Here is a 27,371-nt window from a genome sequence, read left to right as displayed (position 1 = left end):
GGAGTGCCTATTGTACTAGCAAGGATGGAGAAAGCTTGGAGTTGTAGCCCTGAACAATGCCCTGGTTGCAGGATGTTGCACTTTGTGTTATAACAGCTGAGGTGGGAATGGTGTATTTTCCTCTGATAACTTGTATGATATTCCCAAAACATGTGACCATTGCTGGTGGCTATACCTAAGAGGCTGATACACTTGGAATGTGGGTGTATAGTTGCATTTAACCTTAACATTGCAAGTAATACACTGCACCCAGTAGAACTACTTGAGTTAAATATTTGCAATCCAAAGAATACATGGTTCTATATGTGCTTTGGGATCTCTCTCATCAGGAGCAAGAGAGTGAAAACTAACACTGTTTTCCACTTTGTGTTTTTGTTTTATTTTTCAAAATTGTTGGGAGATATCTGCTGCTAAAACACACACTCTGAGCTCATCAACACTGTAGGATTTAACCTCTCCATGCACCAGAAATTCAGCTTCAGAAGTGAAATCCCCTCCTGTCAAAGCTGCGTGTAAGACTTCCTCTGGGCAGTGTTCCAGAGTTAGAAATTCAAAACTTGAGGAAACATGAACTTTCAGAGCCCTCTGAAATTTCTGAACTGGGTAAATTTGTGAGAAGAATCATGCAGCTCTTGCTTAGTTTTAGACTCCATCCATTCTGCAATTCCTGGCTGCTCTATGGCTGAGGGATGGTTAATTGTAATATAAATATTTAATGAATATATTTATAGTGATGAAGTGAGGGAGTTAAGATTTCAATGATAATAATGACAATTAATACACTGAAAATTTTGAAATACATAGCTGCTCTTCCTGTCTATAAGACCAGAAAGGGTTATTGTAGAACTTTCATTCATACAATAGTTATTGTAAGAACTTTCATTTATGCTGCTGATCTGCTTCTATTTCAGGATCTGCTACATTCTACCTAGACCTCATTCTTGGGACTAAGAAACAAATATTGTGGTTTGGAAAGCCATTGGAATTCAGGATAGTGTTGTTGGATCTAAATGGAATTTGGGTAGGACTTGCAGAACTTGAGTACTTTGAGGGCTTATTTTTTGGAGATCATATGGGATTGATTGCACTTGCAGTTGTTTAGGTGGTGTTTAAAAATTGCCAATTTTGTGAAGTTTGTATCTGAAATAAAGCCTTGTAAGATTAGTTAATCTTAGCTCATGTTTTCAATCTGTATCTGACTTGGATCTTATAGGTGCCAAGAGGCTCTTTTAGTTTCAGGACCAATTTGGTAAATTTACAAATAACTTGTAAAATCACAATCCCTTAATTTTTCAGGTAAAAGTATTGCCTATTGGCCCCTCTATGATATGAATTTAATTGATTAGATGACCAAAGAGAGAGTCAAACCAGTCACATCAATCATTGGCCCACAAGAAAAGTGAATGGAGGTTTTGTACTTCACTTGATTAGAACTGGAGTAAATGAATGTGTTCCATACTTGATAAAATGATCGCTTCTTGGATGTGCTTGGTGGAGCCAAGAGGCAAAGGATCCAGGATGCAACATAGAGGAAATTCTGATTGAATACTAGAAAAAAATGTCATAGTGGGATCATTGGATCATGTTTTTGAAAGAAGTTTTGGAAATACCATCCTTGAATAAACTCAAATTGTTCTAATCACAGCTCTCAAAAATCTAATCTAACTGAAGCTTATCTGATGTCAAAATTGGCTCTGCTATGAATAAAGGTTTTATCAGATGACCTCTAAAGACTTGCAATTTAGGTTATCCTTTGGTTGTATGATCTTACCAGAGCATAAGGAATAAAGTTTTTCAATTCTTTGTTAGGAGGGTATTTAAAATACAAGTAATTTGATTTATCGTGAAATAATTAGTTTCTTAATTTGTTGTGTTTATAATGCAGTGGAAATAAGCTTGATCTGGCAGTAACAATTCAAGTATTCTGTTGTATCTATTAGTGTCAAATTTTGGTGTTTGAGTAAATGAGAAGTACCTGTGATTGCCTTGAGATTTATTATTTCATAAGTAACAATGCTGTGATACAATGTAGTATATCAGATCTTTTGAACTCATTAATATTGAAGCAAAATATATTTCATTCAGTCAGTCTTATAATTAATTGCTAAGCAGTCATTTTGGGACAAAAAGCCTGTTATTTCTGTCTATACAGGGAAATGAACTGCATATTTTTTGCTTCTAGATGACTAATAAAAAGGAGCAGTAATAAGTTACTCTGTAGTTCAGGAAACTGATAACATGATACAGAGTTTTTCACCTCCAGGTCAATTTTGAAATTCACTTCAGGTGAGATGAGGGCAAGTGTTATTATGAAATGTTTATATTAAATGATACTGGTCCTGCTATAGCCTCAGTATAAAAATGTCATCTTAATATAGAGAATGGTCCTAATTTCCACCTTTTATGTTGTACAAGAAGGGTGAAGGTTGGTGGGCATGGCACCATGAAGACCAAAATGATGGTTTTGCCAATGTTTTCTTCAGGTCAGCTTATGAGGGGTGCTAGCATGATAGTGCAATGAAGTTTGCACCACTGCCTTAGCTCATGGTAGACATGATATTTCTGTAAGCTTTATAACTGACATTAAATTAAAATGAAAAATAATGTTAATTGCATTGTTTTTGTGTAAATGTAATCTTTTTCATTGGTCAGAAAGAACATTTCCTACTGCTTTTTATTTAGTACAATTTGTCCTGCAAACAAAATTCAGGCAGTGGCAAATGGAAAGTGTCTCACTTTGGATCTTGAATCAGCTCAGTTTTGTCCAAGATGAAACAGTTTTCTTCTCATCTCTCATGAGCAGTTAGTGCATACCTTCCTAAAGGCATGCCAGCAGGTTTGGGATCAGACACTCCTACTCTGAGTGAGACTTGCAATTCCTTGACACAGCTGTGCCAGCAGCACTATGACAGGCTTTACTGTGTCATGGGCTGGTTTTTTTCTTCTATATGTGACCAGTGAAGTCTTTGTGTCTTGCTATGGATCTGTGCCTTTGGTAGGTCTGTAAAGGACAGTGGTAGGAGGCATTATCACTGTACTCTGATCTCAGGAACATACAGAGTGCTTAACACCCTGGTAATGAAATGGTAGTAAAAGATTTTATTTTAGACCTTTTACTTTTTACTATACTTCCTTATCATCTTGTCTTTCTTCAAACACAGCCCTATCTTGCATGTAATCTCAACTCAGATGGATTTTTTAATGCTGTGGTGATTTGGGATTTGTTCTTACAAGTTGCTGAATGCCCTACAGCTCTCATTAAAGTTGCTGAAAGTCATTCTTTTACATATAGGCTTTTTATAATGGTAGGTTCAAGCAGAGGCAGCAGTGAACCCCTTCCACCTGGTGAATGCCAGTAGTACAGTAAAATAAAAGGAAAAAGGAAAAATTTCTACTTAATACAACAGCCAGTTTCAGCCAGAAAAAATATCCCTTAAAGATGTAATATATCCCTTACTGAAGTGAATGCTGCAAAGAAATAAAATTGAAGTTCTTCCATAGGTCTTTTCCACAAGTCTCTCTTTATTTTTTATTTTTTAATTCAGTTTCATCAGTACAGAAGTTTTGGCTGAGAGCAAGTATAAATATATATAAAGGGTATATGCTTGACAATGAGCCCAGTGGAATTCTCTGAGGAGGGTTTTGACACACACCAAAGGAACTACTGATATAGCAAAGTAGAATAATACTTAAGAGATGAAGCATGAGCAGGAGGATCCTGAAATGCTTTTATAGTTAAGGAGATTGTGGGAGCATGGGATGAAATGTACAGAAAGGTGTATTTAGAGGAGTGTAAAAAAAGTGGGATGTGGAAGCCCTCTTTATCAGAGAGATGAAAGTTTTCTCTGTGTGTGGGAGGAATTCCTGCCTAAGGTTTCACTGAAAATAAGATCTTAAGGAAAAGGTTTTTATTTATCTTTTCTAACATACTGCTGCTGCTGTGCCAGTTTCTCACTATTCTGTCATAAAGTTACTGTGTTATGTCAGATTCTTTGAATAAAAAATGCCAGGGGAGCAAAATCATGTGATGATGATGATGATGATGTTTCGTAGGGAGATTGGAATGACTGGCATGTTTCTCATCCAGCTCTAGTTTTTTCCTTTGGTTGAGCCTTGAATACTCTGCGTTCTCCTGGGAATGCTGCAACTTCACTTCCCTGCTGGCAGTTCCTGGAATCTCCTTGGAAAGTGCTCCTGGAGCTTAGGAGCGTTCAAGTGAAGCTCAGCACAGATCACAGTGGAAACGAGTAGACATATAAAACTGAATCAGCCTAGAAAACCAAACCAACCCCCCCAAAAAACCTCCCAGTTAAATGTAGCTTCTTAGATGGACTGGAAAAAGCTCATTTCTAAATGCATTTTGGAAACAGAATTCTGTTAAAATGGAGTGCACAGAAAAACATTCTTCTGGAGGTTTAGTCTCCACAATCAATGAATAAAAAGCTGAAGAATTCTAAAGGCGGAAACTGTAGTGCATTATAGTAAGGAATGACACCACAACAAGATATCATTTTCTCTGCCAGTAAGATGTTTATTTTTCCTGCTAAAAGTTTGCTGTGTCTTTCTATTGCAGAGTAAGGAAAGCAGGGTGTTTAATTTCTCTAATATATATTTGTTTCATGAATTAAGTAGACATCACTAAGGTAAGTATGTTTATATTTTAACTGGAAGACAAGCCTTGCTGCTCTTACTGATTGAATAATTTGCATCATAGAAACCTGAAAAGCCTTTGCATCCTCTAATGCAGATGGAGCTACTCAGAATACTGAAGGTGGATTTCTTCCCATGGAGATCCCCATAGATACTGAAGATTCTTTAATCAGACTATAGTCAGTGAGACTCACTATAGTAGGTCAGTTAGTTGTAGTAATTTGTAAAACACCTGTTTTAGTGTCCCCACCAACATGGGCACTCAGGAAGCCTAAAAAATGCCCAAATTTGGGAGTAATTTTTCTCAGTTACCTCTGTTTCCTGTTGTTAAGTTGGTTAGTCACAGATTTGTGCTCAGCCTCTTCTGATAAACCATTTCTGTTTACATCAACAGGAAATCTTGTCTCCAGTGCCTAGCTGTGAAATTATACACTATTTCCATTTTCACATTCATAAATTTTTTTTTTTCTGGAGCCAAATAATTTGCTCTCAACTCTCCTCCCAGTTATTTCAGAACAACATCCAAATTCTGATTTTCATCTGTTTGTCATAGTAAGATTCAGACCCTGTTCCCCAAACCAGTCACCACTGTTAAAATTCACTTGTGGCTGTAAATGGGCCCTGCACATTGTTCTTATCTAAGGGTTTTGCAACTATACAACATAAGTTTTCTTTAGTTGTATAGTTGCCACAGTTACTTGTGGTTCTTCGCATCTTGATTGCACAACATTATGAAAAGTTGTGGTTAGTTCAGAAAAGAAGGAAATGTGAACCAGAACGTGGTGATAACAGATAGATGAACTAGTAGTGCCATCAACTGTAATGTAGTTTAGAGCACTTGGAATGGGAGTGTTAGGATGGACTGGAAATAATGCTTCCAAGCCTGGATTTACAGTGAAAAATTAGACATATGAATGGCAGTAGCCTATATCCAAACTTCATTCAAATATCAGAAGAGAATACATTGAAATATATTAGATGCCATGAATGACTTTAAGTTGTATATTACTAATGTATAATTTAGTCATAGTGGTTTGATGAAAGCCAAAGCTGACTGAGTTGTGCCAGAAGTAACCACAAGGTGCCAAAGTTTATTTAAATTGGATTGAATTATGAAGCCCTTCATTTCTCTTATTTCTCTAATATGTTTTTTTCATGAGTTAGACATCATGGAGATGTGTGTTTACATTTTAATTGTAGCCAGTTACAGTTGTTAATCTGTATAACTGTAATCAATTGAATGCACTGATGTTGATTCCATTTCAAAGTGTAGCCAGTGCAGATGAGGTGTGCTGTGCTGCCTTGCACAGAGGTGATGCAGGGTGTGAAACAACCTCATCAGGATGGTACTGACACCCAATGAAATAATTTCATTGCAATTTTGTATCCATGAAAGGTTCCAGGTTTCAGTGTTTTAATCAGTATGTGATACTTGCACTGAAAGCTGAGGAGCTGTTTGTGTGTGCAGTGCCTTGTGGCCAGAAGAGTGTCCAGGTTAACCCAAGATCTCACTGAACTGAGATTCTGGTATATTCCTTTGGGTTGTATTAATTTAATTATTTATTTTTTAGCTTTATTATGTATTTGGTTCTTTTGGCCTATCTGACCCATTAAATTCTTGGCTGTGTGAATTTCTTAGTTTTTGCTGAGATTTCTGGCCTGGACTGTACTTGGTCCACATGCCAGTCATGCTGGAGGGCTCCAATACTGCTGGGGTTTCACTGTGTGTATTCATCTGTTGAGAAGCTGAAGTGAATAATGCCCCAAGTTCAGGGCTGCCTTTGCCCTTTTAGAGATCATTTGAAGCACTCTGCAGCTGAGGTTGGTTCGGGAACAGGATGTGTGTCTGAGATACAGCCTGCCTCAAGTACTTACATAGCAAAACAGATAATGGAGTCAGAAAAAGAAGCATGCAAATGTTTTTCTTTACACTCTACAGAAAGTCTCTGAAGTCGTAGTTCAGGCTGGTTTTATGCTTGGTGGTTCTTCATGTTTCTACATACAGTTATGATTATTCCTTTTTTTATATTGGCCACATGTGACTGTGGGCATATTAACACTTCAATACTCAAGTTTGCTCATAATTTGGAGAACATAGTAAGCATGGGTTCTCTTCTGAAAAGATTATTTTCAGGAGGTGACAGATTTGAGTTGATCCCTACAGTTAGTTCTCCTGCAGAATGAGACTTGCAAACACTTACATCTGCATTGATGAGATGCTTCTTTGTGGATTCCCCCTTGTGTTGTCAGCTCTGGCCACAGGCACTTGGGGAAGACAAGAGTCAGTCTCTTAAGGACATTCTGGATAACAGGAAAATAAACAAGTATCCCCTGAATACTGCAACTGGACATCTGTATACAGGGGAGGGGCAGTTTTAAGTCTTCTGGTGATAGAAGCACTGTTCAATTTGTACTAAAAGGACTGTGAGTTCATGGTTTTCTTATTATGATACTTTGTCAACTCATTTGGTCAATCCAGTTTTTGGTGACTGGAATTGGCTAAAAAATTACAGGATATTCACTGCAATAGCAAGAAGAAATCCAAATCTCCTGGGTGGCAAACCTTAATTGTTGCATTTTCTCAGAATGACAAATGCACATCTAATCCCAGCTGTCTAGGCAGAAGAGTAATTTCCAAGGCAGCCCGCTCACATTCAATCTTCTTCCTCTAAAAGTGAAGCAATAAATTATGCTGGTGTTTAAGGGGTAATCTCTGTGACTTTAAAGAACATAAACTATCAGAGGCACAGCAGTCTGACTGTGCTAAAAGCTGAGCACCTCCTCTATCTGAGTGAGTAACCTCATCTCCCACGGAGAGCAGCAGGAGCTGCAGGTGCTGGCATCCTCACTCTGTGGCATCACTTCTCAGAGGGATGGAGCTGGAGCTGAGGCAGCTGTGCTACTCACTGGGCTTGGTGAGTGCAAGCACTATTAGGGGGTGCCATTAGATGAAGTCACTGAACCATTAGGAAGCCTGCAAAAATGAGTGCCCTCTTCTAATCTGAAAAGTGTTGTGGTTGAGAATATACCCACTGGACATCCTCAGGGGAAGTTTTCTTTCACACATAGTGACTCTATCAGGGTTACCAGCTGGCATTTCACCAGCACGAGACTTAGCCCTGTAACAATTCGTGGATCCCTACATCATGCTGAGTAGTGCTGGTCATCTATTATTAATATGCTCACACTTTTTGTGAGACTAAAAGTATATTATTTTCTTATTAAATCTTCCATTACTTTAAGATGCTTTTAAGGTCTGTTCTGCTCTCATTCTATTAGTTGTGAACAAAAGCTTTTCAAATGTCAGAAGTTAATATATGCTGATATCTGAATAAGCAAGAAAATACATCTGATTCAGAGGCCATTTTCTTATATAATGATGTCTTTAAGACTCATACACTGTTCTTATAAAATATTTCCCTTTTTGCTATGTGAGTGCATATTCATACACAATTCCAGTTTTGCATTAGATATATTGCAAGGATGACAAAGTGAGACTTTCTCCTATAATGGTTATTATTTGGCATGCATAAAGATTTCAAAGAACTCTTAGAGAAGTAGTATTGTGTTTGCTTACACAAGTTGATGGAAGCAGTGAAATGTTTATCTGCTTGGAGGTGGCCAGAGGGAAGCCAGTGTGCACCTAGGAGCTCTGAAGTTAGTTAGCAGGGAGAGTTAGAGAACTCTCATGGCAGAGAAGACAGAATCTCAGTGCTGCATTAATAACCTGCTGCTGAGGGCCAGGGTCATCTGGAATGGTTTTGCCTTTGCTCCCCCATGGCTGAGGCTCAGCACAGAGCAGATACTCAGAACTGTGTTGGAAATTGCATCATACTTTTGAGAGTTCCCCTGCAAATCTCTTGCTGTTTTGATTTATGGAGTTCTGTTTCCTAAAACTGTACACAAGACCTAGTATAGAACAAACTTTCCCCCAGTCAATTAGCTGATGGAGGCATCATTTTAAGTGCAACATTTTTATTCTGTTAATTTCCAGATTGATTTTTACTTTACCAGAAATAATCCTAATGCAGGCATTGAATCTTACCAATAACCCCTCGTGCTTAGTTAATCTATTTCTGTCCTTCTTGCACGTTATTTTTAATCTTTAGGGAGCTTTGAACTATTTCTCAGAGCTATGCTCAAAAGTGAGTTTGTAGCCTTTTACTGCCATTGCTGCTAGTACACCTTGCTCGAGGCCATAGAGAAGTTGGGACAAAGCCAGGGAAAAAACTCAGGCTCATGTGTTAAGCACAAGATAACCATTCATCATTTATAAGCTTTTCTTGCCTGATGCTTTCAAATTCTCAGAAAAGATTGCCTGGAAATTGAAGAGTTCATGGTTTTTCATTGCTCAAATACAGATTTTTCCTTGGAAATTTTGGTCATGTCATGCTGGTGTATTTACAAGTAGCAAGGTGTGTGGTGATAGTACAAATGAGGTCAGTATCCCTTGCTTTTTCTATTATTAGATCATTCAAAACTCACTTTCTGTGGCTCTCTAGCCTCTGTAAATCCATTAATATCAGTGGAGGTTTGGTCATTTATACTTGCTGAATATGAGTTTTATAACATAACAGCTGAATACTTGATTTGAAGTGTTCTTCACATATTTGAAAAAATGCTTTGATATTAAATGTATATTTAAAAATATTTCTTACCTCTGTGTTTCAATAAAATTCTTTGTAGAGTTTGAGATTATAATGGTGTCATTGGTAGTTTCTCATGCCATCACCAAGTCTTTAGAGGGTTTGTGTCTATCCACACTGTCTTCATTCATCCTTGCCCTATTTTGGAAAGTGTAAAGTTCCTCACGGTTTTTAGCAGAAGTCTATTGTTACAGGGAAGACTCAGATAGTCTGTAACTTCTGACCTTTCCAGAACATATTTTTAAATCTCCTTGGAAGTAGCATGGAGGGATGATGATAAGGAAGTTGAAAATATGCCCAGCGTACACACAAGTATGTTCAGGAAATAATATTACCTTCTTTAATATTGAGGGAAAAAACCTGCAAAAATTAGGGGATCCAAAACCTATTGGAAATCAGTCAAATATGTTCACACTAATTTCAGGTTTTGTATTCAGCCATGCACAATTTTTTTCAAATTTTTTGTGTTTTCCTCTAGTTTTTATTTTTTTGAGATGATTAACTGTGATTTCTTAGAGTTGCTTCAAGAGGCAAAATTTAGGCTTCCCTGCTGTGGTTTATTGAAAATCTCAATCATAACATTGCATTAACAGAATTCTTCACATTTAGCACTTCTACTTGACAGGGTAGGAACTTTATTGTGGCTGGAACTGTTGTCTAAAGACCTTTCCACAGGTGTGAGGAGAGACACATTATTACTGCTGTTGCTCGCCTTTCAGAAGAAAGGAAGAGTTGTGAGCAAAAGCTGTAACTCAGGGCTGGAACCAATACATTCCACAGCATCATGCTAAAATAATGGTAGAAGGAAAGAAAACATAACAAATGATCACCTTTCTGATAATGCAAAACAAGATTCTTGAAATACATATAATTTGGCTTTTTGTCTCAAGGAGTGGTAAGAACTGGGACAGTGGGAGTATCACAAAATCACAGAATTGTTTGGGTTGAGGGGACCTCTGGAGAGCTTCTCACCCAACCACCTGCCAAGGCAGGGTCACCTAGGACAGGTTACACAGGTGGGTTTGCAATCCCTCCAGAGGGGGAGACTCTGTGAGCTCCCTGGGCAGCTTGCAGCAACAGGAAAGGCAAACCCTTGTTTTAAAGATGTTTTCAGATGCAGGTACACTTTTTCATTTATGCAGGTGAAGAAAACATTGGCTTAGTTTTATTCCCTTTGGAAAAAAAAAAGAGAAATATTCTCACTGAATTTTGTGCCAAAAGGGTTATGATTCTGGTTTGAATGGTTCATATTTTTCCCCATGTGCTCTCATTGAGGAATTATTTTTACATGCAAAGTAGTTCTACTATATGGGTTAAACACTTCTCCATCTTTACTTTTCTACAAAACCAAAAAATTTCCCAGGGATTAGGGGTCCTTTTACAGGGGTGTTTGATTAAGAATGTATTGTTTATACAGTTGATTCTGTCTGGAGGCAGATGATCTCTTGTGGCTGCTTTTGACCCTGATTTCAGAAATGGCTGAAAGGAAAAGTGCACAGGCTGAATTAAAACTCACAAGGGACTTGCAGTAGAAGTCAGATATAAAGATCATGTAACAAAAACTTTGTAGTGTTACATAATGGTTAGTTTTTTTTCTAATTTGTGCTCTGCAGTCTCAGCACTGTTAGCAGAGCTTCATTGCAGGAGCCTTTTGGTTTAGATGTGACATATGTCAACAGGATTTTCTTTCTTTCTGTAAGCTGTTATGACACCTTTTTAAGTGTATAAACTAGGCTAAGACAGCTCTCATCTATCCATTGATGCAGCCATGTCCCTGTCAGGGGCTTTGCCATCCTAGAGCAGATAGCTGTGATGTTAAAGTTTTCATGTGAGCTAAGAGAACCACAGGGCAGTTATGGAACAATTTTTTTGATATAAACCTGCTTACGCAAAAGTGACTAACATATTGAACTGCTATCAATTCAGGGCAGCAAGGCCCAGTCCTGCCCTTGGGTCACAGCAACCCCATCCAATGCTACAGACTGGGGACAGAGTGGCTGGAAAGCTGCTCTGAAGAGAAGCATCTGGGAGTGATGGTCAGCAGCCAGTTGAACATGAGCCAGTATGTGCCCAAATGGCCAAGAAGGCCCATGGCATCCTGGCTTGGATCAGAAACAGTGTGGCCAGCAGGACCAGGGCAGGTGCTGTTCCCCTGTACCCAGCACTGGTGAGGCCATATCTCAAATCCTGTGTTCAGTTTTGGGCCCCTCACTACAAGAACATTGAGGTGCTGGAGCAAGTCCAGAGAAGGGCAAACAGAGGTGGTGAAGGGTGTGGAGCACAAAGTCCTATGAGGAGCAGCTGAGGGAGCTGGGGCTGTTTAGCTAGAGGAAAGGAGGCCCAGGGGGACCTTATTGCTCTCCTATGACTACTTGAAAGAAGATTGTAGTGAGGTGGGGGTCAGTCTCTTCTCCCAACAAGTGATATTTTGGAAAATGTCTTCCCTGAGTAGGACTGTCAGGCATTGGAGCAGGCTGCCCAGGGAAGCAGTTGAGTCACCATACATGAAGGTTTTAAAATACATAGGGATGTAGGCCTTAGGGACATGGTTTAGTGGTGGCCTTGGCAGTTTTAGGTTGACTGTTGGACTTGATGATCTTAAGGAACTTTTCCAACTTAAATGATTTTATGACTCTGTAAGAACACAAGTTAGAGGAACCATCAAAACTGAGACAAGCCATTACTGAGGCCTCGGGGCATTATCAGTGTATCTTTCTTTATTAAAAAAAATCTAGTTTTTGAAATCTTGTCTTTCCACTGCTTAAGTTTCCTTACAACTAGAAAATATGTCCCGGTGACTTCTGCAGACATGGATTTACCTGGGAATAGTGGGGTAAGTATCCCCTTTTTCATAAAAAGTTTTTGGATGCATGACATGGAGATGCTGCTCATTCACACTGCTGCTAGATCCAGTCCTGGTGCATTTTAGTTTTCATTTACTTCAATGTACGACAATGACTTCCAGTTCTTTTCCCTTTTAATGTGTATATTTAGTATGTATGGCAGGATTTTAGTAGCAGGGAAGCCACAAGGGTGGCTTCAGTGAGAAGCTGCCCTATGCCTTATAGAGCAAATTCCAGCTGGGTCCAAGATGGATCTGCTGCTGGGCAGGTCAGCAGCAGTAGTAATGCTGCTGTAGTAACACATTTAAGAAGGGGAAGCAGTTATTGGGCAGAAGTAATTGTATCCACTAGTTTGGATATGTGAGGGAAAAAGTTCTGCTTCTCTTTTTTCTACAGTGATTGGACTTGTAGTACATTGAATTCATTACACAAAGTCAAGTCTGTTTTGCCCATGACTTTAATTGCTAAATGGACAATGGAGTGGTTCAAGTGGATATTACTAGTGGAAAAACCCATATATGTGGAGAAAAAAAGTGGTTTGAGTGGCAGTTTAGTCTTTGATTAATCTCGAGAATTATGCATTTTTTTTTTTTTGTCCTCAGCTTAGGCTGCTAAATAAATATTTTTGAAACCATACAATTTATAATGAATGTCTTCTCTTGGTGGCTTAGTGAATATCTACTAGTAAATCCTCATAGAACTACATTCAAAAGTAATTTTCAGGAGAGAGATCTTCCTCTTGGCTGGAATTTAGCAGGGAATATTGCTGATAATATACTATATTGTTGTGGGGGGCAAACATGCCAAGACTTACAGATCTGCTGTAAATTCCTAAAGCAAAATCTTGGCACTTAACATTTTTATAGTTTTTTTTTTTTTTCCACTAATGCCTCATCCTAATTTTTGAGAAGTGGAGTTACAAGTGGAGTTACTCAGTTTGAAAATCATATAACCAAAGCTTGGAAATATGCTGGATGGCCTAGGATTTTTTTTTTTCTGCATATTGATCATAGCATTTTGATAATGCCTTCTACTTGTTGGTGTTCTTTGAATGCTCAAATCTTACTTGTGTTTCAAAATATGTAAGGGTGTATTTTCAATTATCATTATTATTTCTTTGTTTCCAGGGTGTGTTTTGTTCTTTACAAACAAGTGAAAAAGACCAGCATCTTGTTAATGATTTTCAGGTCAGCCTGTCCCCCAGCATCCACTCCCTGTGGGCCTACAAAACAAACACTGATGCTGTTTCAAGGACTGTCACAAGCACCAGGTTAAATACACCTGGAACTACTATGGATTCTTTGGGATCAAAGGTTCATACATGATTCTGTTGCTTTCCTGGCAATTGAAAAAACAATCATGAAATGGTCAAAATAATAAATGACTGCATGTGCTCTTCTTTATCATCCCAGTAATTTAGATCATTCTGTTCAGTCAGTGGAGTACAGAGAGCCCCATTTCAGATAACTGACAATTTACTTCTTAAATCTTAATTTCTTAGTTTGAACAACATGTGGCACCAAGAGAAGGGAACACTGAGGCACATCCATACCAAATTCATAATGTTTTCTACCTCCTGTAGATTAGAATCTATGAACTATATCAGCATCTAAGGTATGCAAAATAGGTTCTAAATCAGCAAAGGTAGGGTGTAAAGATCAAATCTTAGAGATTAATTTGTGGAGTGCAACCATTAATACCTTGGTTTAAAAAGAGACTACGCTATTTGTTACCTATTTCTAGCTATAAAATAAAATGAAATATATTCTCTGGATGAGAGCACAGTATTGACACTGAATATTAATATAGTAAAAACAAGTTCTTTGTTCAGCCAGATGTCTTACAGCTAGAAAAGCAGCAGGATTTTTGGAAAGTACTGATAACAGATCTCTCAGTATTTGTCTTTTTAATCTTCTAATGTAAACTAAAAGTATTGATGTTGTTGCCATACAGAGTGAAATATACATATTCCATAGTTACAAGTTACATATTTCTCTACTACATAATGGTGTAATTTTACTTGGAAAAAATCAGATGTAGTAAAGAAACAAAAGAAAAAGAAAATTTCCCTTCAGTAGGAAATTTTTCACAGAGAACATTACCTTTATTCAGAAATACTACTGTGATGCCTCTCTGAGAGTTGACACCTGTTGATGTATTTTCAGTCTTCTCTGACATACTTTTGTTAACACATGATACGAATCTCTAGTCTTAATGCATAATGACAGATACAGTACAGGTGAAAAGCACATTGGAGAAGGGAGACAAAGCTGCACAAAAATTTCCAAGAGGCATTAAACAGCACTGTCAAATTCATTTTGTTTGAATTTTATGCAGACTATTTTAAACCGAAAAATCAAATTTTCAAATAATGTTGAAATTTTGATTTATTCAAAAGTCTGTCTGTGATACAACCATTATAACAGAGAAACTTGAGCCATCCCTGTAAAAAATATTAGCATATACATGTGGAACAGGAAAATAGAAGTATTTTAGGAGAATGTGACTAAAACTAAATAAATTAGTGTGTATTGTGTATGCAAGTGTTCTTGCGTGCAAACACAGTTTTTGGTTACTTCCTGCTGCCTACCTCCATGTGTGTTTAACTCTCAGGAAGAAATTGATCCTTGACAAGTTGTTCAGTCAATCCAGAAAAGCAGTGGCAGGAGAAATCTGAGGGACTGAACTTGTAGTAAGCCTACCTATTTTGTTTTTAGATTATTCTAACTGGTAAGGGATTTTCATAGAATAGTTTTATTACTGTTTAATCAATGTTTCTGGATAAAAAGTCTTCCTCTTAAAGAAATGTGAGTTTCAGCTATCACTGAATTGGTTGCTTTTAATTCTGAGTAGATTCAGAATTTGAAATAGTTATATTGGAAAAATATTCCCAGACTGAAGAGCAAACTAGTGTTTTCTTTTGTTTTGTTTAGATTGACAGGCACAAAATTAAACAGATTCATATAGCTGACATTAAATGTGTTCAAGAGTGTATCTAAGACTGGTCTCTAGCCTATCAATAATTGTGACATACCAATTTTATTTGGTACATATATATATTGCATATATATATGTTATTATATATATATATATATTAGTATAAACCCCTATTTTAACTGAAAGGGAATGATAAGTAAATTTTGGCTGTGGCATAAAGGGCAAATAGAGACACCACTTCATACTTATGTATCAATCTTATCATAAATTGTGTGGAGACTAGTGACTGCAGGAAAATTACACTAGGCACCAGAACAGCTGGCAACTGCATTTTCATATTTATAGATGGAAATAAAAAATAAGTAATTGTTGGAATTCTATGTTGTTGATATATGCTCGTATAGTCTTCCTCTTCTTTCTGCAAAGGAATTAATCTATAAGTGTATGAAAAAAGACTCTTTATGTTTGAGCTCATATTTTTTCATGCACCTCTTATTTCTTACTGGGTTTTTTTAGGACTTTCAAATATTTATTTTAGGAGGTTTCACGGATTATTGTCTCCTATATGTGGCTCTCACTCTTTCTGTCTCCTATTAAATGTAATGTGAAGGTCAGACTCTCAGGCTATAGCAACAGCAAGGGGATGTATTTGAGTCAGTGTTGGATGTAGTTTCTTTTCAATGTGAATGTGATTTGCTAGGTTTCATACATCCCATAAAATAACTCCTGACAGCTACATGCTTAAACAGATAGCTTTTCTTCCTTCCATAAACCTTTGACTTGACTGTTCTCTCCGCTGCCTTTCACTAAATAGAAAATTTGTGCTAACTCTTGCCCAAAAGATGTTCAGAAAGCATGTTTAAATGTGGCAGAAACCCATGAAAATCTTTTCAGGGATCAGTTGGCTGCAGGTCCTGTCTGTGTTGAGATGGAAATGATTTGTCTGAAATTTTGTGCCTTCTGGGTCAGGACCAGTAATTATTTCATCATAGGGGAAATGCCTACTAGTAAGGTACAGATTTGAGATATGTGATGACAGTAGCTTCCCTCTTCTCATAAAATCTATCCTGACCAAACCTTCCTGAGCCTTTTTTTCCCTCACCTTGCCAGGTAGTCCAGTGTTTCCCTTTATTTTTTTTTTCAATTTTTAATTTTTTTTAGTCAAATGACTGTATTTCCTTTCTGAAGAGTCTTGAAAATGCAGAGTGTTACCACAATAGTCATGTTTCAAAATAACATTGAATACCTTGTAAAAAGAGAAAAATTATTTTCCCTGGTTTGACTTGTTTGTGTACTTATGTGAAGAGGATCATGTGTATAAAATTAAGCAAAAAAAAATCCTAATTATTTTGAAAACCATTTTCTTTTGCCTTTTGAACCACCACCTGTGCAATTGATTCTAACATGGTTCTAACAGAGCAAATGTGTTCATGTTGTAAATAATTATGAGGTTTATTAACAATAGAAGTGTCACAACAGAGTTTATTTTAGCTATACACTGTATTTTAGTGACGTTTCCAGAGCAGCCAGGTGTGAGAGAAATGCAATATTAGAAGATCATAAACTAGGAACTATGAATAAGGTCAAAACACAAGCTTGAAATAGTATGCTGAGTACATTTATGAAGCTGAAACTACTCATAAAATTGCAGATGAATTGTGTTCTCCTTGCTCTATGTGGAGCAGGTTCCCAGCATGAATTATCATTTGTGGAAATTGTGAAAGGATAAGGTGTACAAATGCACCATATATCCTCCTCAGTGAGACAAAATTAGAATGAACTATGTGTGACTTGGTCAAACATAAGGACAGCACAGAGACAAAATACAGGAGATGGCATTGGAGACCCAATTTCTTTGGCACTAGTTGTCTTTAAAGCAGCTTACAGAACCTGAGGATTTATACACTGCTCTTTCTTCTGGCTTAGTTAAGGACATGCATGCTGTTTATCAAACTATTTTTTCAGTACTGTTATTAAGGAACTGTTCTTCAGGAAACATTTGGGATAGTATAAAACTCCAAGGCAGGTTTAGTCAAGACTACCCTGTTAGTTTAGGTAGTTCTGCTTTTGTACCTCCTTGAAGACAAGCACACAAATCGCTTGAGTTGAAGAAAGGAGAAAGAAAGCATTGCATGTTGTACTTTGATAATCAGCTTCAAAGTAATAAAGGCAGAAGGATTCAGAAATACAGTAATTAAATCTAATAGGAAGAGATTCACTGCAATAGATAAACAGTGAAACACATGAGAAGAGCTGAAGGCTGTAATCACATCCTGTAATGTTTTTCAGTGTGTGAATTCAGTCTTTACTGGTGTTATATCCGATCTACAGCTGTGGCAGGGAAGCAGTGCTGTACCTGCACATGGGGATCCAACCATGGCCAAATTCTGCTCACTTGCAAAAGAATTCAAATGAGTAGTCTTTATTTGACAAGTGCTATCTCTTTGTTCTAATTACATTAATATGCACTTACCATTTGCGTAGTAATTGTTACATTCCTGTTCCACAAGTTGCAATCAAGTTGTTTGAAACTATTTCTTGGTAACTGAAAGTTGTACATAAGGTCCCAGGTAGTGCTGAGTTCTTGCTTTTGCTGTAAGTTTTTTTTTTGAAAATATTTAAAACACTGCAAATCAAAAGCTGATTTTCATGTTCTTTAATTGAACTCAAGACAGCAGAGCTAGCAGCTGGCAATCATTTTGATAGTGTACTGTATTCTCTTTGAGAAAAAGTACTGCATCTAATGGAAATGTCATGATGTAATATGAATTACTTCATAAACACGTTTTTTCATGAATAGTAGCAATGTAGTTGTATTTCTTACCAAAATTGATTTTAGTCAAGCGAATAAGATAAATATGCTCTTTTCTCTTTAGTTCCTTATTCTTTTCTTCCAAATAAACACATTTATTAACTTTATAGTTCATACCATTACTTGCTGTCATGTAGGTATTGGCTAGCATGTGCAGAATTTTGTGTTCATTTTTTCTTTTTAGTTTGTATATAATGTATAATCACAGGGTTACTCTCTGTATGACATGTTTTGCTGACTTGCTGTAGTTTCCATATCCCATGTTTGGGTGGGATATACTTCCTTAGGGGGGTTAAATTTTGACTTCCTTACAATGAAATGTTGGGTATTTGAGGATTTGATGCATTGGATAGAGGTGTTCATACAACCACTGTGAATATAGTCCTCTGTTATTCTGCACAGATTCCTTCCTGGAGGAGTGTCTCCACAATTAGTCTGATCCTGTTGTACAAATGGCAAACTGGTCTCCTGAGCTGATCACTTCCCTACAACCTAGTAAGAGAGGTGGATTTGGATATGGGGATGCAAAGTGATCATAGGGCATATACATCCTTCACATGGGTCTCTGGGAAAACTTTTGGAAAGTCAATATGTTGAGTGGGTTGCAGACTGGCAGGGCAAGATTTTGACTCTGGAATGCATTGCTAAACTCACAGGCTGCTGAAGTTAGAAATGTTTTGGGGTGAACATCCAATCACTGACTAAATACAAATTCTCTTTTGAGAGGATGTGAAAAATACATAAAAGAAGATAGATAATAGGGATGTCTTTATGGATGAGAATTGTTATTTTTTTAGGCTGGTGTATGTTTACATGCCCTGAATCTTCTGTAGCTCTCCAGTTGCAGCTTTTTATTGCTTCTTAGCAGCTTAGTATGACTTTGGCAGAAAGTAGTTGATGATGCATGGAAGAGAGTGGAATCCACTAGGGTGTTTTTTTCCTCTTCATTTTAACACATTGCATATGGGTATCTTCAATATCCCATTTTATGTATTTTTACTATCAGTGCAAAGAAGTGGAACAAATGTGTACAAGAACAGATTTCATTTGCTATTCCACTACCATTATCCTGTTAGTACTTTATTACTTACTGAAAACCTATCTTGGAGTAATGGTGTGGTGCTGCTTACGAGCAAAGATGTGATTAATGGTGAGGTTTTGATCTTTTTTCTTTTGTAATGGGAAATGCTGACTTAGAGCAGAAGTTATGTCATTTACCTTACTCACTGAGAGTTTAATGTAAGCAGCATGGAAGATGCCTGCTGTTTGCAGTAGAGCTGATAACATTACTCATTAGATATATTTTCTTCCAGTTAGTAGAGGCAAATACTGCACATATAGATCTGAGTTTCTACATATGTATGCATTAGTCAGGGTAAGTGGTTAATCAATTTATGTGGATGTATTTCAGGCTCATGTCTGTTTTTAAACCACTCCTGGTGATTGTTCCAGGTATCAGAACTACATGATCAATTGCCTTGGTCACAGGGGATTATCTTTGCTTCCTAACAATGATGGCTGAACCTTAGTGTGCATGCAGGAGTGACAAAGCAATGTAACAAAGAACTACAGTGACCTTTCCTTTTCTCATTAACCACTGTTTGACCTTACTGATTTCCTTAAACAGAGAGTGGCCCTGGCTAGGACAGCACTGCCAGAAGCTGTTTTGGGAGAATCTTCCTGCACCTCCTGAAGTGGTCACTTTTCACTGAGGCATTCACTGTGCTGGAGGGATACCAAGAATTGCATGAAGATAAATTATCCTGTCAGCTATGAATGAGTCTGTTAAGACTGAAAAGAGTTCTGGATGTCCTTTCAAGTCTGCTTATATATTTCAGTAATTGCCAAAATACAGCAATCAGCCTGGAGTAGAGCCCAAACTCCAGGTGGTCTGATAAGCTCTGAAATATGGTTTTATGTTATTCTCTGTGCCCAGCAAACAGAGTGAAACAGATACCTTTCCTTCCCTGTCCTCTTTGAACCTTTTTTCTCTTCTCAGTTCATACACTCACTCTTGGAGTCAGACTAGCTGGCAACCTAGTGTTTATGGTAATGGATTTGGCTTTTGGAATGCTGAAGGAAGAGTTGGGCTTGTCTTCCATTACCTAGGCAAGTGCTCTTACTGCCCTGGAGAGGAAGCAGGTATTCCACAAGATGCTTTAAAAAAAAACTAGTACTGAATGGTACTCTAAAAATGTGCTGCTAGGAAGTGTGAAAACTCTGAAGTGTCCAAATTAGGCTATTTCAGATCCCCTTTGTTTGCGGGTTCAAGTTGATTTAGGCATGAACTAGATATTAAACACTTCCTCCCTCTTTAAAAAAAATTTGGCATAAGGCAGAGAATTACATTGTAAAATGCAAAGGGATGCCTAAGGGACACCTAACTGTGGCAGCAACTGAAGATGGAAATAGTCATTAATTATCCCAAACAATGCAGAGTTTATCAGGTTTAGCATTTGGAATCAAAATCTTCACAGCCTTTTAGTCTGTAATCTTAGAACTGCTGATCTAGTAGGTTTCCTATTCTTAAGATGTTTCCTTTGAACACAGTGGATCTTAGGGGGTTCATAGGTCTGATATCAGGATTAGGAGTTCATAAAACTAGTTTATTGAAATCAGTTTAGCCTTAAATATTTTCTCAGAGCTCATGGGACCAAAAAAAATATCAACAGCAATGATGTAGCAGCAATGAAAAGGCAGTGCAAACTTGACTGAAATAAAATCTAGTTCAGAGTCTGAGAGAAGTACTGGGTGGTTTTGCTTCTCTGAATGACCTTGGGATCCTCTCCCAAGAAATGAGGACTATGAGAAGATTTTAAGAGAAAATTTGACAGATATGAGGGAGAACTTCTTTCCTCTGTGTGTGACCAAGCACTGGCACAGATTACCCGTGGAGCTTGTGGAGTCTTCCTCACTGGAGATATTCAAGACCCTTCTGGACACAATCCTGTGCCATGTATATTACAGTATCCTGAGTGGGTCGCTGGAGGTGAGAGAGACGGACGAGAATCTTGTTTCTTGATCAGAAGGCTGGATTTATTGATATATGATATATAATACGTTATAACTATACTAATAAGAATAAAGAGAGAAGTTGCAGAGGCTGCTAGCTAAGCTAAGAATAGAAAGAAAGAATCTATAACAAAGTTGTGTCCAGGGACTCTGTCCCCAGCTTGCTCCTGTGATTGGCCCCCAATCATAAACATGGGAACATGAACCAATCACAGGTGCATCCTATTGCATTTCACAGCAGCTGATAACAATTGTTTACATTCTCTTTCTGGGGGCCCTTGCTTCCCAGAAAACGAACAAGTCTGAAAGAAAGGATTTCTGTGAAAAAATGTCTGCAACACCATGTACTCTGGATGATGCTTGAGCAGGATGATTGTACCAGGTGGCCCACTGTGGTTCCTTCCAGCCTGACCCATTCTGTGATTCTCTATTACTCTGAACTTCCATCCTGTGTCATCTTTGTCCTTTCTTCCTGTGATTCTCCTGGGATGCTCTTTCATAACACCCAAAATCATTGCATCGCTCCATCAAAAACCCACCTTGCCTTAAGAAAACCCAATGTAAACTTTAATTTGCTTCCTGTCCACCAGGGTGTATGTACCCACAAGGTGAAAGTGTTTCCTTTCCTTTCTTAGCCATAGTTTTACAACTCACCCACTGCCTCGTTCTTAATCCTTAAAACACCATGTAAACTGCTTTTCTGATGTCTGTGGTATACTTATGAATGCAATTACTTATATGCTTCATACAAAACTAAATTCTGTGTCGAATCACTTGCTTACCAGTGTGAATGCAGAGAGCAGGACCCACCATTATTTGCTCCTTTCCAGCTGTGTTTTCTGTAAATTTAGAGCAATTATGGGTTGCAGAAAATAAGGCCTAAAAATCAAAGCAGATTTACATCAAAGCAGAATTAAATAGTCCAAGAGCTGCAGCACAAAACTTCTTGATCACTCAAAAAGCCATGTGGTCCATACATGCCATCAGGTAAGAATGTGCATCGGGGTAAAAGATTTTTTTTTTCTTGTTTGTTACAGAATTTATTACATTTACATATGGGTTTCCATGTATTTTAGAACATTTAACAAGATTTGGAAAGAATTTTTTTCATGCTTTTTAAACAGTTAGTGGGTGGACTTGAGCTATCCCAAGTGTGTATTATTGTCTGACTTAATTCCTGCGGTTTATCACTAGTAAGCTGCTGATGTTTTTCAAGACAAAGTTTTATTGATTATTATGGTGCTCTCAGGGAATCATTACTGTCTTTCTAGCACAGGTAGATGTAATATTTTGAGAACTGACTTCTGTTTAGATGAATTGTCATCTGTTTGATCTCTGAGAGCCATGAGAGGATTATAGGTGACATAGGACATCAAACTTTTTTGATTAACAGATTTTCATTGAGCTGAAATGCATGTTTCTGTGCTTTTTAATATTCAAGATAGACTTAAAAATGCAAAACCAAAGAAGAAAGAAATCTGGAGAAGCTATTAATGACCCCCAAAGCAAATACAAAACCAGAATGTAGGAAGAGGAAACAGTCTGCTGTTAGAAAGTTCTAACAAAGAGAGCACAGTTAAACATACCCTGTAAATTGTGGCTATTTTTTTTTCACTGAGAGATAGAAGTCAGCAAGACAAGAATCTAAAACATTCACTGTGGTTTCTGAAATCTGATCAAGTATACTCAAACAATTTAGAAGTCAATTTCTCAATTGAAAATTGACTCAATTTCAACATTGACACGGATTACAAAAATGATGCTGTTTAGATTTTAAAATACATTTTAAATCTTTACAGAAGTTTCTAAATTAAGTTTAGCAGTCTGAATCAGATATGTGTGTTTTTAGCACAGATAGGCTATGCATAGAATTGGTCAAGTTCACAGGATAGTTTAACATGAAATAAAAACAAATATAGAAAGAAAAGGAAGCAGGTCATGTAGCACATGATAAGTTTTCAGTGTTTTAAATACTGTACATCAATGTTAGTGGCCCATGCAGACTGTAGCATAATGATAAATGATATAGGAGGGCACCCTTTGAAAAGAATTTTCATGTATGAAAGCTCCATATCTGGCCAAGGAATTTTTTCTATTCAAGTTTTCTTTAGGTTTATATAGTTTCCTAATTATTAAGATGTACTACATGAGACATTATTAATGAAATGTCTTCTGTGAATGGTGTGTAAGGCCACTTAATCCAACTCTATGTTCTTAAATTGTCTTTGCTTTTATTAGTACAGTTAAAAATTGCCAAACGAGAAACTATTTGGTTTTTTTTATTCAATAAAAATTGGAGAAAATTGTTTTTATATTGATCTGCAATAATAATGCATGTATGTATTTATTGGAACCATCTACAAGCTAAAGAAAGGTTTTTGCCATTTGTCATCACAACTTTTTTTCTGAACTATAAACAGAATAATTCTTATTTATAATTAGAAAAATTATGTGAGGAGAAGTTAATTTATTAAGGATGAAATTTGTGCAACAAATTTAAATTTCTAAAAGTTTGAGAACAGTTTTGTGTTAAATTGAGTTAGAGCATACATTGCACAAGCTTTTAGTATTATTTCTCTATGTTCTCTAAAAGTAACAAAATCAATTAACAGCATGTGCTTTTTGGTTTTCCAAAGATAAAATATTTTTGAGTGTTTGAAAACACAGTGGGTATAAAGTCTTCAATTTTAAACCTAGGAAATAACTAACAAGTTCTTCTGCAATAAGGGGAATACTGTCTCCTATCAAAGTCCACCATTATCAGAGGTGAAGTTCCTTCCTGAAATATACAGTATGGAGCTCTTTACTGTAATTACCTTGCAAACATGAAAGATGAGAATATTAACACATTTGCAGCTTTGGGGCAGAGATTTAGAGGTTTTTCCCTATCTTTATGTCTTTTGATCTTTGGATTTGAAATGCACAGAGAATAAATTTAAATAGTACTGTTAGAGCAAACCCTGTCACAAGATGTGTTTATCCCTTTGGGAGAAAACAATTAGGTTAGAAAGAGTCCAATTGATTTCCTTAGTTTGCAAAAAATTTACTTGTTCCTGTTACAAGCATAAATTGATTATTTGGAATATGTAAGAAGTCTGTAAAGAAAATAGTTTGACTTTTCAAGTTTTCATTTTTTTCAGTTTTGAAGCTATTAAATAAGCTCTTTGCATTTTTTTTCTTGCTTTTTAGAAAGTCAATAGGCATTTTATGTCCTGAAAATTGTCTATGAATAGAAATTTTGTCTTAAATCTTCAGTAAATAACGTGTGTTGTGTTTAAAATGCATGAAGAGAATTAGTGCTTTATGTTGGAAGAATACTTTCTATGTATCAGATGTCCGTGTAATCTTTAGAAAAGACAGCAGTTTAGTTTCCTGAAATACAAAGAAACTATTTATAATTTTATTCAGTATTGCACACACTGGTTGAAAGAAATCAGAAGTTGAAGCTAAAAGATATACGGACCAATTACTTATTGTTTGAAGTATATGGAATGTATATTTATATATTTGTCTAATTACTCCAACGAATAGCTTTAGCTGAGCTGGGGCAGAGGCAAAAGTGATGTTACTAAATGGGCATGATTTGTATGATATGGAGGACGTTTTTCAGGGTTATAAGTAGGCAATTTGTTTTTTCCCATACTTATAAAACAAAATAATTTTAACCAGGAAAAGTGTCTTTGTTGTTCTCATTGGTCCTGCTGCCATTTTCCAAGCATTGAAAAATAATATGGGCAATGTCCTCTGAAAAGATGCACATGGAGAGGTGGGCAGAGAGAGGAACCTTCCAGAGTTTAACAAGGGCAAATGCAGAGAGGGTCCTGCACCTGGGGAGGAACAACTGCAAGCACCAGCATGGATGGGCACTGACCTGCTGGAAAGCAGCTCTGCAGAGAAGGACCTGGGGGTCCTGGTGGACAACATCTTCCCATGAGCCAGCAGTGCCCTGGTGGCCAAGAGGCCAGAGGTGTCCTGGGCTGCATTAGGAATGACATTGCCAGCAGGTTGAGGGAGATGATCCTGCCCCTCTCCTCAGCCCTGGTGAGGCCACATCTGGAGTGTTGTGTCAGTTCTGAGCTCCTCAGGACAAGAGAGACATGGAGCTCCTGGAGCAGCTCCAGCAGAGATTACTGAGTTGGTCAAAGGTGTGTAAATTCTCTCTTATGAGGAAAAACTGATGGTGCTGTGCCTGTTCAGCCTCAAGACGAGGCAACTGCAAGGTTGCCTCATTCATGTGTTTAAATACTAACAGAGGATGTCAAGAGGACAGAGCTGGCTCTTCTTGGTGCTGCCAACCAATAGGACAATAGGCAATAGGCAACCAACAGGACAAGAGGCAACAGGCAGAAGCTGATGTGCATGAATTTCCACCTAAACATAAGGAAGAACTTGTTTACTGTTGTTTTTCTTCAGTATACAAGAAGAGGCATTTCATGTCTAAGTAAAGTTAGACACTAACTGTTTGGAGCTTTGAAGCTGAGAGCCAAGCTTGTTTCCTAAATGATCTAGAAGGGCAATTATCTTTCACAGGTGAAAATGTTGGCAATTGCTGCAGTAAGTGACTGCTCAGAAGCCCTGTTGTACAGGTGCTGTCAGCTACTTTGGAACACTTTAAATTTCTTTCTTTAGACCCAGCAGAGAACTGTAGAAGAAAAATACATTCACATTTTGGTTCCTAGCAGCCATCTCCCTTAATTGACTGAGTATTTCTGCCAAGCAGAGGTTTTTAGTGTGATAGAGCAATGAGACTGAGGAGCTGTCAGATGCTGTTGTTTCACAGCAAATGGATTCATGATGGATTAGCTCTGTGTCTCCTACCAGAGGCGACAGGCCCAGTGACATGAAGTCCTCTGCCACCATGCAAACAGACCAGCATCCTAGGGAGATTGATTGGGATGCCGTCAGTGTGCACTGCTCTTCAGGCATGAATTCAGCTCTGGAGTGCCATTTGCAATGTATTTCCATGCAAATGAACTTTATTTTATCATTACTTCTTGCAAATAAAGTTACCTGGATCTCAGAACTTTGTTTCCTCTGTAGACAGATACTGCTATTTCTCTGAACTTGTTTGCTGCTGGCAAATTCTACTATCCCAGTGATATCACTGTTTTTTGATACATGTGCATTTTTATTCAACAAGAATGTTTGGTATTGCTAATTTGCGGTTCATTAACTGTGAGCTCTTTTTCTGTAATGATACTGAGAAGAACAATAACCTCATGTCATTTTACAGGAGCCCAATACCATGTACTGAAGTGATTTAATTGCAAAGCTCATATTTTTTTTCATGTGATTTTGTCATTGTTTGTATTTAAATATGTATAAGTGCTACAATAGATTATAAGTGTTATATGTTACTAATCAAGTAGCAAGCCCACATCATCTCATTATGGGATGATATTCAGTGAAGATTAACACATAATAACTACTTGTACAACTGGCTTGATGTTTCTGTGATGTATATATAGAAACAGTTGTTTTCCTATTCTGTCCCTTTTGTTTTCCGTGTGGCCTCCTCAGCAATGTCTCACAGTGAAGTCTTTCAGTTGCTTGAGCTTCACCCTTTCCTATCACCCATCCCATTTTTGTACGGAAGGGGAAGCAGCTTTCTCTCTAAGAGTATCCTCCATTAACTCATTTATTATCCTAAAAAGAAAATACTGTTACTACTTTCAAAGTTAGGCTGTCTAGATACAATTCTCCATAAATATCTCAGCTGAAATTAGAGAATCTACTTTTAGGGAAGAAGTTATTTTATTAGTCATGGCTCCATGCTGGCCCCTTTCAAGAAGATTTCTGCTCACAGCTGCCGGTTGTCTTGGTATGATATCAAGATCTTCCTTTATGTGAATCCCCAACAATCAAACTCTCTCTGTTTTCAAACATGGTAGTTGAAATTAGCTTATGAAGATCTGAAGGAAAAGCATTCATGAAGATTTTCATGCCATCCTATGGGAGGAACTAAATGGACTGGTTACAGTCTTGGAGAGAACTCATATCACTTGTGTAAAACACTGCATTCTATCTCACTGGGAAGAGACAGATGGAATTCCTTCTAATGCTGCCTGTAATGCCTTGTCTTCTGTTATACAAAGGAATTAGTTAAACTTTCATCATGGTCCAGATTTAGTGTCCTTCAAAAAAACCAACTTCTTTGCAGGATGCTGAAAGTTTCTGACTTCATCCTTACCCTGCACATTAAGTATATATGTATTTGAAAATAACTTTGTTTTCCCCTTGTCATGTGTTATTCATGTATTTCTACAAGATATTTAAATTGACAGCTTTTTTTGAGTTTTTTTTGTTTCATCTGGAATTATTAAAATACATTGTACTTATTTTGCACTCTTTTTTTGTTCAGTAGCATTAAAATCAATTAGGAGGAACTAGTTGCTAGTAATACTGCTTGTCTAATCTTCATGATTTAGGATATAAAGAGTTGCTGTGTAGCATCTGAAGGACTTTTGATAC

At 37.3% G+C, this 27,371-nt stretch overlaps 1 protein-coding gene across 3 annotated transcripts in view; it reads left to right on the top strand.

The window, feature by feature from the left end:
* The window catches only part of NKAIN3 (sodium/potassium transporting ATPase interacting 3), a 337,593-nt gene that overhangs the window by 5,076 nt on the left and 305,146 nt on the right, over positions 1–27,371 (top strand). The gene's annotated exons all lie outside the window — the stretch shown is intronic.

The sequence above is a fragment of the Melozone crissalis genome, unplaced genomic scaffold (genome assembly GCF_028551555.1).
Source record: "Melozone crissalis strain CALT ecotype California unplaced genomic scaffold, PUWL_Pcris_2 ptg000042l_1, whole genome shotgun sequence".
NCBI classification, from domain to species: Eukaryota; Metazoa; Chordata; class Aves; order Passeriformes; family Passerellidae; genus Melozone; species Melozone crissalis.
This window is presented reverse-complemented; position numbering and strand designations above follow the sequence as displayed.